This window comes from Myxocyprinus asiaticus, chromosome 33 (assembly GCF_019703515.2).
Source record: "Myxocyprinus asiaticus isolate MX2 ecotype Aquarium Trade chromosome 33, UBuf_Myxa_2, whole genome shotgun sequence".
NCBI lineage: Eukaryota > Metazoa > Chordata > Actinopteri > Cypriniformes > Catostomidae > Myxocyprinus > Myxocyprinus asiaticus.
In genome coordinates, this window is record NC_059376.1 from 10,755,680 (window position 1) to 10,769,399 (window position 13,720).

Below are 13,720 nucleotides of genomic sequence, written 5' to 3' on the forward strand. Positions count from 1 at the left end.
TTCCCCTTGGGAGGGACACCCCCCGACGCAGACACTTATGGTTCCCAGTCAGTTAACAAATTCCACTTTTTTTGGAATTTTTTTTAGAAAAGAGAGGGAAAGAGACCTCGTCTGGGCTAGCCTGTCCCCATAGTTGGGCAGTCGACTTGTTCCTGAAGGAACGTTCGATGCTCATAACAGCGTTGGGGGAGGTTACGTGACGGCCTGGTGTGCTGGCTACGAGGCACACAGCGGTCTGCCTGTCACACACCAGCAATTCATGTAACACAGTTCAGATAGTTGTGGCATTTTGTATAGGGACCCCTAGTGTCACTACATCAACACAACGTCGAGTGACTGACAGATAGGGAACGTCCTGGTTACTTTCATAACCTCTGTTCCCTGATGGAGGGAAAGAGACGTTGTGTCCCTCTTGCCACAATACTGAACTACCCGCTGAAATGGCCGGGACCTGGTCTCGGCTCCTCAGCACAAAACCTGAATGAGTGGTTGCATACCAGCTCCTTTTATATCTGTATGTCCAGGGGAGTGGCATGCAAATTCTACTCGCCAATTCTCATTGGCCTTTTTTCAAAAAAGCAGAGGTGTTTGGGGCTCCCAAGAGTGACCCCTAGTGTCACTACATCGACACAATGTCTCGTTCCCTCCATCAGGGGACGTTTTGCTTGTTAAACTGCGGTGGGAGTGTAGGATATCAAAGAATTAGAAATCGTCGGCCTGTAGGGACATTAAAAATCATTTACTGTTGCACATGTCTGATGCCTCTCAAGAACAAGGTGGCAGGGGTCCTTACAGAAATACGTCGAGCGACCATATATATGGAGGTGAAACTTTCCACCCTGATCACAAGAATGGACAAGGTTGAAAAGCGAATCGAGTTTCTGGAAGCAGCCGGAAAAGAGCTGCAGACTAACCCACCGGCCACCAAAACTAATATGGATCAGGTGTGGGGAAAAATGAGAGAATATGGAAAATCAAAGTAGACGTAATAATGTTTGTTTCATTGGAATCCCTGAGGGAAAGGAAGGTCAAGATATGATCAAGTTTCTGGACGGGCTTATTCTGAATTGATTTGACACAGCGGGCCATCATCTGTAAATAGAGCATGCACAGAGCTCTTGGTATTCTTCCTGGGGCGGATGACAGAACCCTATCCATTTTGGCAAGATTCTTGCATTCGGCAGACAGAGACATTGTTTAATGTGTAGTGAATAAAAAAGGCAAATTGTGCTGGGAGGATTACAACATTGTGTTTTTTCTGGACTTTGCCAGTGCTACACAAGCGAAACGGGAGAGATTCAAAGAGTGTAAGAATCTACTTCACGCACAGAATGCGAGCTTCGCATTGCTTTACCTGGCTAAGCTGAGAATTGATGCCAAGGATTGACGTAAGCCTTTCACATGCCCACGACAAGCTATGGCCTTCATTAAATCAATGGAGTGAGTGGGTAACTCTGCTCGCACTGAATAAACAATAAAGACTACATATCGTACATTTGCTGATGCAGTCTGAGAGGGTTTGTTATTCGTTTGGTCGCCCACTGTCTCTCTCTCTGTTGCTTTTCTTTTCATTCTTTACTCTCCCTTTATTTACTTATTGAGTTTATTTTTCATTTTGGGAGTTCGATGGTGGTGTTTGTTAAAAAACAAAACAAAAAAACACCAGACTGAAGTAATCTTGTAGCAATAGTGTCGTGGAAAATCTCATGAGTGTGCATGGACTGTCGGATTTCCGGGGGATGCCAGTTGAGACTGTTATACACGAGGCAGAAGCGCATCTTTTTTTTAGTTCTGTGGGTTATTAAGAATTTTATGGTTACATCAATGTTGAATTGTGGCCTATATTATTTAGCCTTGGGTAGACAATTTTTCTTTGCATGTCATTGTCACACTTTAATATAGGTAAAATGTTTCTCTCCACGTGGAATGTTAATGGGCTGGGGCACCCTATAAAAAGAAGGGAGGTTGTATCTTTTCTTAAGCATAAGGAATATGATATAGTGGGCCTTCAAGAAATGCACATTTCTTCACAGGAAGCTGAAAAACTTGGGAGGGCATGGGGTGGGCATGTGTTTTGTAGTGTTGGTTTGAGTAAGAGCTGGGGAGTCATCACATTGATAAGTAAGCATTTACAATTTAAATGTCTCAAACAGACCAAAGATAATTTAGGAAGAGTCATTGTTTTGGCTGACATACAGGGACAAAACGTATTTTGGCTAATATGTATTTACTCAACGCAGATGATCAGAATTGTTTTATAGATCTTGAGGGAAAGTTACAAGCAGCTGGGATCCTTCATGGTATGGTTTTGGGTGGAGACTTCAATTTTTTAATGGATCCATTCCTTGATCATAGTGATGCAAAGGTGTGTAGACCCTTTAGAACAATGTTGACACTAAAGAGGATGTATAAAAATCTTGGTCTTCTGGGAGAGACTACACCTTTTTTTCATCAGTAACAAGATTAACTCCTAGAATATATATTTTTTCTATATCTAGGTCACTTATTCCATCTGCCACTAACTGCTCAATTGTGAATATTTGAGTTTCAGATCATGCTTTGGTGTGTTTAGAGATGTTGCCACATATAGATAAAAGACAATCATATAGATAGCGCTTTAATACAAAGATCAGAAGATCCAGCATTTCAACAAATGTTAAAGACAGAAGTCAATGTTTATGTAGAAACCAATTGGTCCTCAGTGTCATGGGGCGTGGCATGGGAGGTGCTAAAGGCAGATCTTAGGGGGCGGATCATACAATATGCCTCATTTATTGAAAAGATCAAAGCATAGGAATTCATAGAATTGGAAAAGAGTATTAAAAGTGCTGAAACATAGCTGAAGTGCCTAATGTCATCCAATGGTCTTAGTTGACTCAGCTAAAGTATAGGTACAATACCATTTTGTCACAGAAGGTAGAGTTTTGGTTATTCATGGCAAGACAGACATACTTTGAGTTGGGGGACAAATCAGGGAAACCTCTTGCCAGATACATAAAACAGAGATAGTTTTTTTCAATCATTCCTTCAGTGAAGTCTTCTGGAGGCAATATATTTACAGTACTTCTGCCACAGATATTAATAAAGCCTTTAAAGAATTCTATTTAATTCTTTATAGCCTCATGTCTATTTCTACCGATAAGGATATTAGCAACTTCATAGAGCCATTAGAACTCCCTAAATTGACGAGTGATGAAAAAGACTTTCTTGGCTCAGATATTACTTTGGAGGAGCTTGTTGAGGTAATTAAAGCCTTGCCAACAGGTAAGGCACTGGGGCCAGATGGTTTTGTCACAGAATTTTTTTAGATCTTATGTCTCAGATCTGGCTCCACTTATGTTAGAAGTTTACACAGAGTCATAAATGAAAGGTGAACTACCGCCAACCATAACGCAAACCCTGATCAGTCTCATTCTTAAAAAAGATAAAGACCCAAATGAATTTAAAAGTGATCTAATTTCCCTAATCCAGTTAGATGTAAAGAATATTGTCTAAAATGCTGGCTAATTAATTAAGCAGAGTAATTACATCTATTGTACATATAGATCAAGTGGGGTTTATTCGTGGTCGTGGTTCTTCTGATAATATTATCGTTTTAGAAATATTATGTGGTCAGTAGTGAATGATCAGACCCTGATCACTGACATCTCACTTGATGCGAGAAGGCGTTTGATAGGCTGGAATGGTACTATCTTTTTAAGATTTTGGAAATTTATGGGTTTGGGAACACTTTTATTGGGTGGATTAAGTTACTTTATAAACAACTGTTAGCGGCAGTGAAAACAAATGGATTCATTTCAGATTTGTTTTCTCTTTTAGGGGAAACTGGCAAGGTTGTCCTCTCTCCCATTTATTGTTCTGTCTTACCCTGGAATCATTAGCAGCCGCAATAAGAAATGAGGATTATTTTCCTGGCATTGTAGCAGGAGTTGTGGTGCATAAACTTCTACTTTACGCAGCTGATATATTATTATTCGTCTCTGACCCTAGTAGATCTATGCCTAACCTCCATAAAATTATTAATTCTTTCTCCAAATTTTCAGGATACAGGGTGAATTGGTCTAAATCGGAAATGCTTCCTCTGACAGCATATTGCTCTGCCATGGCTTTGCAACCTGGCACCTTTCAACTGCCTAAGCAAGGCATTAGGTATTTAGGCATTTTATTTCCAGCAAATTTGAGAGATTTAGTTAGTTAATTTTGACCCATTAATGAAAAGGTTCTCGTGTGAGGTGGATAGGTGGGCTTCACTACATTTTTCAATGGCAGGGAAGGTCAATTGTATCCCCAAATCCAATTATTTAATACAGTCTCTCCCTCTCACTCCTAGAAGTTCCTCTTTCTTATATGAAACAATTTGAAAGAATATCTAAGTATTTTATTTGGAATGGTGAACGACCTCGGATGCATTTCATTAAGTTACAAAGACCAACTGACATAGGAGGTCTAGGCCTCCCAAAATTTTTGTTTTATTACTATGCTTTTAGTCTCAGACACCTGGCACATTTGTCTCTTCCATCTGAGAGAGCCCCTCCCTGGTACTTCATTGAACAAGCAGTCCTTGCCCAATGTCGCCATTGCAAAGTCATTCTATCAAACAGCCTAGAGAAGTAAAAATGCATCCCAATATTTCACACTTACATTCAGTATGGACAAAGTTTCCCATATGTTCAATTTTGATACTTAACTAAATGTTTCCTCAAGCATATGGCTGAACCCCAAATTATGTATTAACAAATCCCCCTTTTGCTGGAAAGAATGGATGGAGAGGGGTGTTGCTACACTTGGTGACCTTTATGAAAACGGAGCTTTGAGATCATTTGAAAATATAACACAGCAATTTGAGATTCTTAGGTCGCAATTTTTCAGATATTTACAGTTGTGCCATCTACTTTGTACTATTTTTGGTGGTAGCACACAGCCCTAATGTACAGATTTTGCTGTTTCGGAAGGAAATTGGTACTTTAATTCACCAAGTGGCATTCAACTGATCACAAAGTATAGTCAGGACATTGCTGATGTAAAAAACAGCACCATCACTATTTGAAAAGTCATTTTTGATCAAATCTAGACAGACCCCATTTCCGGCAGCCATCACTCCAACACCTTATCCTTGAGTAATCATGCTAAATTGCTAATTTGGTATTAGAAAATCACTTGCCATTATATCAAACACAGCTGAAAGCTATTTGGTTCATTAAATAAAGCTTAACATTGTCTTTGTGTTTGTTTTTGAGTTGCTAGAGTATGCAATAGAGTGGCATGTCTTAAGGTCAGTATTAGGTCAAAAATTGCAAAAAAGAAACAGCTTTCTCTAGAAACTCATCAGTCAATCATTGCTTTGAGGAAGGAAGGCTATACAATGCTTGAAATTGCCAAAAAAAAACACACACACAAAAAAAAAAAAACAAACGGAAGATTTCATACAAAGGTGTACATTACAGTCTTCAAAGACAAAGGACAACTGGCACAAGGACAGAAAGAGAATGTGGATGGCCCAGATACAACTAAACAAGAGGATAAGTACATCAGAGTCGCTAGCATGAGAAATAGATGCCTCACATGTCCTCAGCTGACAGCTTCATTGAATTCTACCCACTCAACACCAGTTTCATGTACAACAGTAAAGAGAAGACTCAGGGGTAAAGGCCTTATGGGAAGAATTGCAAAGAAAAGGCTACTTTTGAAACAGAAAAACAAAAAGAAAAGGTTAGAGTGTGCAAAGAAACACAGACATTGGACAACAGATAATTGGGAAAGAGTGTTATGGATCTTAACCTCATTGAGCTTTTGTGGGATCAGCTAGACTGTAAGGTGCTTGAGAAGTGCCCGAAAAGACAGCAACATCTATGGCAAGTGCTACAGGAAGCGTGGGGTGAAATGTCACCGAGTATCTGGACAAACTGATAGCTAGAATGCCAAGGATCTGCAAAGCTGTCATTGCTGTACGTGGCGGATTTTTTGATGAGAACTCTTTGAAGTAGTTTTTCAAATTGTAATAGTAATTTTTCATGTTATTAATGTCCTGACTATACATTGTGATCAGTTGAATTCCACTTTGGTGAATAAAAGTACAATTTTCTTTCCATAAAAGCAAAATCTGTACATTATTCCAAACTTTTGGCTGCCAGTGTATATTGGGTGATGGGGCGGTTATTAAAGTAAGTGACAAATATACAAAAAGCTGGGTCCAAACTAGTGTAATGATTGGCAGACAAATACAGTGCATTCAGAAAGTATTCAGACCCCATTTTTTTTTTTATTTTGTTATGTTGCAGTCTTAAGCTAAAATGTTTTTTTTTTTTTTTTTTTTTTTTAAATCACATCAATCTACACTCCATACCCCATAATGACAAAGCAAAAACCAAATTTTTTTTTTAACTTCGCAAAAAAAACTTTAATAAAAAGAAAAAACTGAAATATCACATTGACATAAGTATTCAGACCCTTAACTCCATACTTAGTTGAAGCACCTTTGACAGTGATTACAGCCTCAAAACTTTGTGGGTGTGATGCCACAAGCTTTGCACACCTGGATTTAGGGATTTTCTGCCATTCTTCTCTGCAGATCCTCTCAAGCTCTGTCAGGTTGGATGGCGACCGTCAGTGGACAGCCATTTTCAGGTCTCTCCAGAGATGTTTGATTGGGTTCTAGTCTGGGCTCTGGCTTGGCCACTCAAGGACATTCACAGAGTTGTCCCTAAGCCACTCTTGTCTTAGCTGTGTGCTTAGGGTCATTGTCCTGTTGGAAGGTGAATCTTCGGCCCAGTCTGAGGTCCTGAGCGCTCTTGACCAGGTTTTAAAATATCAAGTATTTATACTAATTGGAATAATTTGTTCTATCTGTCCAATTTTAATAATTTTTTTGAACTTGTATGTGCTCAAACCATAAATCTTACAGCTTTGTTTACACATAGCATCAAAAATGAACTTTTCAGGTAATGTTACAACATCTCATTCAGTAAAATAGCCAGTGCAAAATGTACAGGTAAATTTTCTGGAAAAGGCTGTATGTGTGAAAGCAACTTTTATGTTAAAGTAAGGGTGCATCTCATCTCACTCCCTAGCTCCCTATGCCGGGAATCATTATATCGTGAATGTGAATTCGGGCACTGGCAATGATGTTAATCCACTGAACATTGGGATACTCATGACTATTACCTGCGACATGATTATGAGGCTGTGCATTAAAACACAGCTGGTATTAACCATCAAAATCACTGTATTAAACTTGTGTGACCCCACAGCCTCATGCGAGAACTTGCTATTTTGGATTTGTTCTAATTTAAATTAATTCAAACCCATTGCATACTGTTCAGAACACTCTTAGGAGTAATTTAAGGGTTAAACTTCTGACGCACAGTCAGGTGACCAAACACCATGGCATCATTTTCCGTGAACTGCTTCTATGGGCGCAGCACCAACAAAAGTGCCTCTGGGAAGAAACCTCTTCCATTTTTTTTCACCGAAACCTGTTTGGTTGTAAAGAGTAGCATCTCTAGTTCGGGAGAGAGAGGGTGGTGCACATGCTGTGTGCACCTCCCTCTCTCTCCAAAACAGGCTCCTCTTTATACCTCTCCTGGCTGATTGCGGTAATTCAGCGCCAGGCGTCCATCCTAACGGCCCAGCCCTGCCCTCCACCTCATCACAATACTGTATATAAATTAATGATACCTGTTTTTCTACAATTTCGATAACACCAAATACTGACTCAATTCTGTACCCACACGCTGTCTTGTTGGCAGCTTCTTTCAAGCATGTGCCCATGTAAGAAGAGCGTTCATGACACGCGATTGTGGCTGTGTGTCTGGTCAACATTCCTGTCTTGTTGAGTGTAGTAGGAAATAATGACTCAAGTTTGAGCTGAAACATGAGCCGGTGCAGCTGAAACGTGTTGTCTTAATTAAGCACAGAGAACAAATGGTCACAGTCATATATACTTTGACTCCCCAATGAAGCACACATAAAGCTGCACTTTAGCTATGTATATTCACATGCGCAAGGAAAAATGACATGGATTAAACAGGATCCAAGTTGACCACTTATGGAACAATATATCACCCTAATGTTTACTTTACATGAAACAGTTATTTACAGTAAAACAACATAATACTAAAAATAGCTGAAATCTCTATTAATTCTTAATAACATCTAATAAATGCCCACATACACATAAGTTCCTTTTGATTTAAGTCTTTATAGCAAGTCAGTCCACTGTCGGCCATCTTTGGAATGCTCTCAGGAGACTATTTCCAGTCATGACAGTGCAGCTCCTATCTACTTGAATGGGGAAACACCAAAATCTCAAAAACATTTTGCCAAGCTTAGGTTTAAATTAAATATTTCGAACCAGCAGTAAAATCAAATAACAATGGTATCATAATTTGTGCTGCTTTCCCTTAGATTACGCTGAAAAACGAAATTTGATCGGCATTTGCAAGTTTTATTTATTTTTTTCATCAAGATGGCGCCATGGATGGCAGCCTCAGTGTGGAGCTCTCCAATTCTTTTGTTGTTTTTGTTTGTTTGTCCTGTGTTTAGTACCTTTTTTCAATCAGTTTTACCAGGGACGAACTGCTGAACATTCGGCAGCGCATACCAGACAATCTTTTCCTGGTTTTTGACTATTCGGATGCTTTGCTGGTCGTTTACATGTCTCAGTCGCTTCACATGCAAGCAGGTGATTCTCAGCGCCCTCAAGAAACAAATCGGCCAAAGGCTAAAATTTCAGAATATCGGCTGTTTTATCGGCCTCTGTGATATATCGGTTGACCACAATTAATTACCGTTGGATCATATGCCCTATGTTAATGTATAGATAGAAACATTAATCAAGGTTAATAAATGCTGTAAAAGTATTGTTAGTTGTTATTTCATGTTAGCTATTGCATGTTGACTTACAGAACCTTATTGTAAAGTGTTAGCCACAATTTTAATACTATTTATTTCATAACATTGGTCAGCTCGTCGCTGCTGGTTGAGGCACACAACAATGTAAAGTGAATGTTATCTCCTGTCACTGTTAAACCACTTTCTTTTCTCTTTACTTGTAAACACGCACATGCTGGTCTCAACCAAGTCTCTAACAAGTCACCTTTGGAAGTTTCTTCTCAAAGCAACAATAAAGCCCCGCTTACACCGCGATCATACTGTGTGTTCTCACTCAGTTTCAATGAGCGCTCATAGGACTGGACGTAAACATGCACACACTCATGTGGTGAAAGCTCACAGGCACCATTTTGTGCAACTAGACAACCGCTGTATGATTAACATTCTCTTAACTCTATAAAGCTACACTATGTAACTTTCGACCCTCTAGCGGTTGAAGCATAGAACTGCAAGGCACTTGCGGAGGCACACTGTTTTGGTATTTACATCAGTCGGGCTTTGGCTCTGCTCTTCTGTGCAGATGAATCTGATGGTTTGAGGTGTACTGGTGTAACCATGGTTACAGGTGATCAACTTATCAGAGTGAATGTCACTTACAACAAAAAAACTCACCCCCTCCCCACAAAAAATAAAAAAATAAAAAAATAAATAACAAAATGAAGGAAAATATGTCTTATTAGCAGGTAAGTAGTGTATCTTTCGCTGTTGTTTTGACTTATTGAAAACAATGGTTTCAAAATAAAAAATGTTACAAAAGTTAGGCAACGATCACAGACATAATGATTGCTAGTCATATCAGATATAAAGTCAAACAGTGGAAACTATTATAACTTAGCTAGCAGGCAAATAGACTCAGGTAGAAACTGGTTTAGAGATTGGCATTGTTACCATATCATTTTATAATTATTATAGGCTTACCATAGTGAATGTATATGTGGTTTGGAAGACAGATTGTTGGTGTACTTGATCAATAATACAATTTTGTTCATTTCTAACAAAAAAAAAAAAAAATCGTACATAGTGTAGCTTTAAATATGTCAAAGAATAACTTTTCAATTATGTCACATATCATATTAATAAACCCAAGATATAAATGGTAAACTGAACTTGAAATTTTGTGGAAGTGCTCTTTACTGTTTTAATGAAGGTGTTTGTACAATTTCTGCTTGTTCAATAATAAAAAAAGATATAAATGGTAAAATAAAAAACAATTCTGTTGTTTTCTCCAGTTTAGCTTACAAGCTAATCTGTGATTGTTTAGACCATTTCAAGAGTGTAAACAACAACAAAGGAATTAGAATGGTCCAAACTTATTTCCAGATCCTTTCAACAAAGTCTTTTCAAGGTAAGTCAGTCCACTCGGCAGCCGTCTTTGTAACGCTCTTAGGCAGTTTTCTATGTAAACAAGTGTCATGAAAGTGCAGCTCCTATCTAATTGAATGGGAAAAGACCGAAATCTCCAAAAACGGTTGGTCAAGATTACGATAAAAGAACATATTTCAAATAAGCAGTCAAATCTGACAACATTTTATTTAAAATATCCAAAACAAAGGGGAATCTGGGGCCTTCATGGTGGAAAGGGCTATGTGAAGGAAGAGAAGTGAAGACAGGGGAAGGTCCAGGTGATAGTGGGTGGAGTCCTGGCGGCCGCAATGCGCTCCCCTTCTTGGTCTGTGGTGCGGCGGCTTCACTCAAGTGGCCTGTTTTCCATGGGCCTCCGCACTGGAGAGGAATAGCGGCCCAGCACCCTGGCCCGTCGGCCATGATGCGTGCTCCAATCCCCGGAGTCGCATCTAACATGCACTGGGGTTCCGTGGTGTGGGTCCAGCAATGCATCTAACTCGCACTGGACCCTCCCCACTCCATTCCTTGACCTGCAAAGGCAGCGATGATGAGGCTCATCATTGGGTTCAGGTGAGCCCCATCACGCACTGCCAAACAGGGAAAAGTCATCGTGGGCAACATTGATCCATGGGAGGGGCTTGTCGTTCCATCACAACTGGTATAATTGTGCATCTAATTACTCAGATTATGCTAAAAAACAAAATTTTACAGTCTTGTATAGCTAATGCACATGCTTGTTCTGAAGTCGATTTTACCTATAAGGCAGGACTTCCTTTCTAAATCCGTTGACTGTTGGCTGCTGTTGAGTGTTCCAATTTCTCCCATTCATTTTAATAGAAGTTGCCCATCTCTGCTAAATAGTCTCTGTTTTGACAAGCAGGAAATGTTCATGGAACAATGACGTCACTTGACGTCACCAATGAACAGTCCTTGAAATGGTCTATTCAAAAGAACTTTTAATTTGTGGGATATTTAATGATTGTTCAAACTTTTCATTTTTTAAATCTTTGTGGTTATGGTTAAGTTTAGAGATATGGATTAGTGTAGGGTTGCTGTGGGACTCCAGAGAAACAAAACAAACAGAGTGTATGAATGGGGCATCCAACTGTTCCAAGACTTCAGGATTTCACAGTTTTTTTGGAGGGGGCATAACTTGTATTGGGCATGCTTTGTAGTGGGCGTGTCTTGTAGTAGCCTTGCAGGACACAGACAGACCCTTCTCGATCGACTGGACACTTTACGCACCCATAATACATCACTCATGGTCCTCAGAAGTTACCGCTTGTGGCAGATCTCTGCCTCCCCTACCAAGGAGGATTCGGGAGCTGGGTGGACAGTTCACGGAAGACTTTTAATTACAAACAGTTCACTCAGACACAACAAACAAAGTGCTATCTAGCACAAATGTGCTGGCAGACACACAAACAGCTCCATGTGATGCTCACACTGTTGACCTTCCTGGCCCAACGCAGAATGCACACGTTTGCAAGCTGTGTGCAACTTTCTCTTTTCCTCACTGGCGTATCCAGCTGCTCTTTATCCCTCTCCCTGCTGACTGGGGAAACTCAGCACCAGGCATCCATCCTTACAGCCTGGCCATGCCCTCCTCATCACACCCCTCTTCAAAATAAAGTGACAGATGAGAAGCACACACATCTCAGAAGCTCAGCTAATACAGGCACTCTAAAATAACAGACAGTTCTGCTCTAATTGCAATGTTTGCGCTTCTATTAAATGCTAGTCTAATTGTCAGAAACGATGCCCCACTTTTTTGTGTTGTTTTTGTTATTGCACTTTTTTGCACTTTATAATCACACAGTAGCACACTGAAGTAATGACTGATGTATGTATTCATGGTCAAATTGGTCAAAAGGGCACACACAAACATATTACCAGGTGTAAACGGTGATGTTAATATGCATCTTAATACCACGGAATAAACATGGCGTGCACACACACACAGTGGGAGTGTGTGTGTGAGAGAGAGTGAAGTCAAAACTGATGCACTAGGATAAAATTATTTCTTATTTCTTTTTTTATTGTTCAAAATGACGGACAGCGTTTTGAATTATCTGTCAATGTTTTAAAAATTGGTAAATGACAGAGAATTTTCGGTTAACACAACCCCAAGTGATTGTTTGCGAAGTCTTCACAGCTGCCTAGGGATTATGAGATAAAGTGTCAAGTTGATCTGCACCTCAGAATCTTGCTAGAAATAATAGGTCATCCGGGTATTTCTCGCTTACTGTTTTATGAATACTGAAAAAATTTGACAGTTTTAGAATTCACACACAACAGGAGAAAAGAGTTTTGATATCAAAATAAAAATGTTTTTAAAAGCAACATTTAATTAAATAATCTCATCAGTCTGTGGCATTCCAACATAAAACTGCTATTCTTTATGTGTGCTTGTGCACATAGCCTGTGATAAGAAATATCTTTTTGTGAAAGATCTAAGTTCGTGGGGAATGGAGGAGTCAGGAGACAGTGAACGGCTGAGGTGAGTATTTATTTTTTCCACACTCAGATAAAACAAAAGGAACACAGCTCTCAGTGGCCAACTCAAACAGGGTCTTTTTAACAGTCTCTCATAGAATTATGCAGTTATTGCTGCGGTCATTCGGCCACCAGTTCTCTTGCCACTCTCTCTCTAGTGCTCTCTCAATGCTCTGATGCTCTGGCATGCCTTTTCAGGTCTCCCTCCACCATCACTATAATTAGAGACAGGTGTTAGAGTCATCATAACCCAGGTGACGATCCTTACTGCTCTCCCTCTCCCGCAGAGCGACACATGACCACGCCCCCCCCATACAACACTTTTGTATTGTCACAAAACAAAGTCCACACAGTACTGCTGTGTCTTCAATGTTACGAGATAATGTGGTGAAAACATAATTTTCTTGAAATGACAGTAACCTTATAAAAACTGTCCATAACAAATGTGGACAGTAAGAGATTTTTGAAACCCAAAAGTCATCCTTGACACAGACGCACACACAGGCCTACATGCAAGCAAGAGGAGTACCACCACCTAATTGTTTCCACTTCAAGCACTGGCTTTAATGTAAAATGCAAGGTGGCATTGACCCTTTTTATTATCTCCCTTCTTTAGGTGGTCGCCATCTGGCCAATTGCTCCTGATGGCCATGTCCCCAACTCTAATCAGGGGCTGGGGGCAAAGCCAAGTGAATACAATCGAATCACATTTGCCTCTGTTCAAGCCTGGTTGTTTATTAAGGGAGTCAAGAAATAGAAAAGAAGATGAAAATGGCTTGATACATTGTACAGAAGATGCATCTCTGATTGTGCACCAGAAATATTCTTTTTGGATATTGGGGCAAACAACCCACAATAATCTTCAAGAATCTAAGCCTCAGGGCCAGTTTCTTCAGGAGAGTGCATCTTCTGTAGAGGAGCCAAATATGAAGGAGGATGGCAGCTTGGAACATCTTAAAGAAGTTGGTCCTAAGAGGAAGTGCTTGTGGCA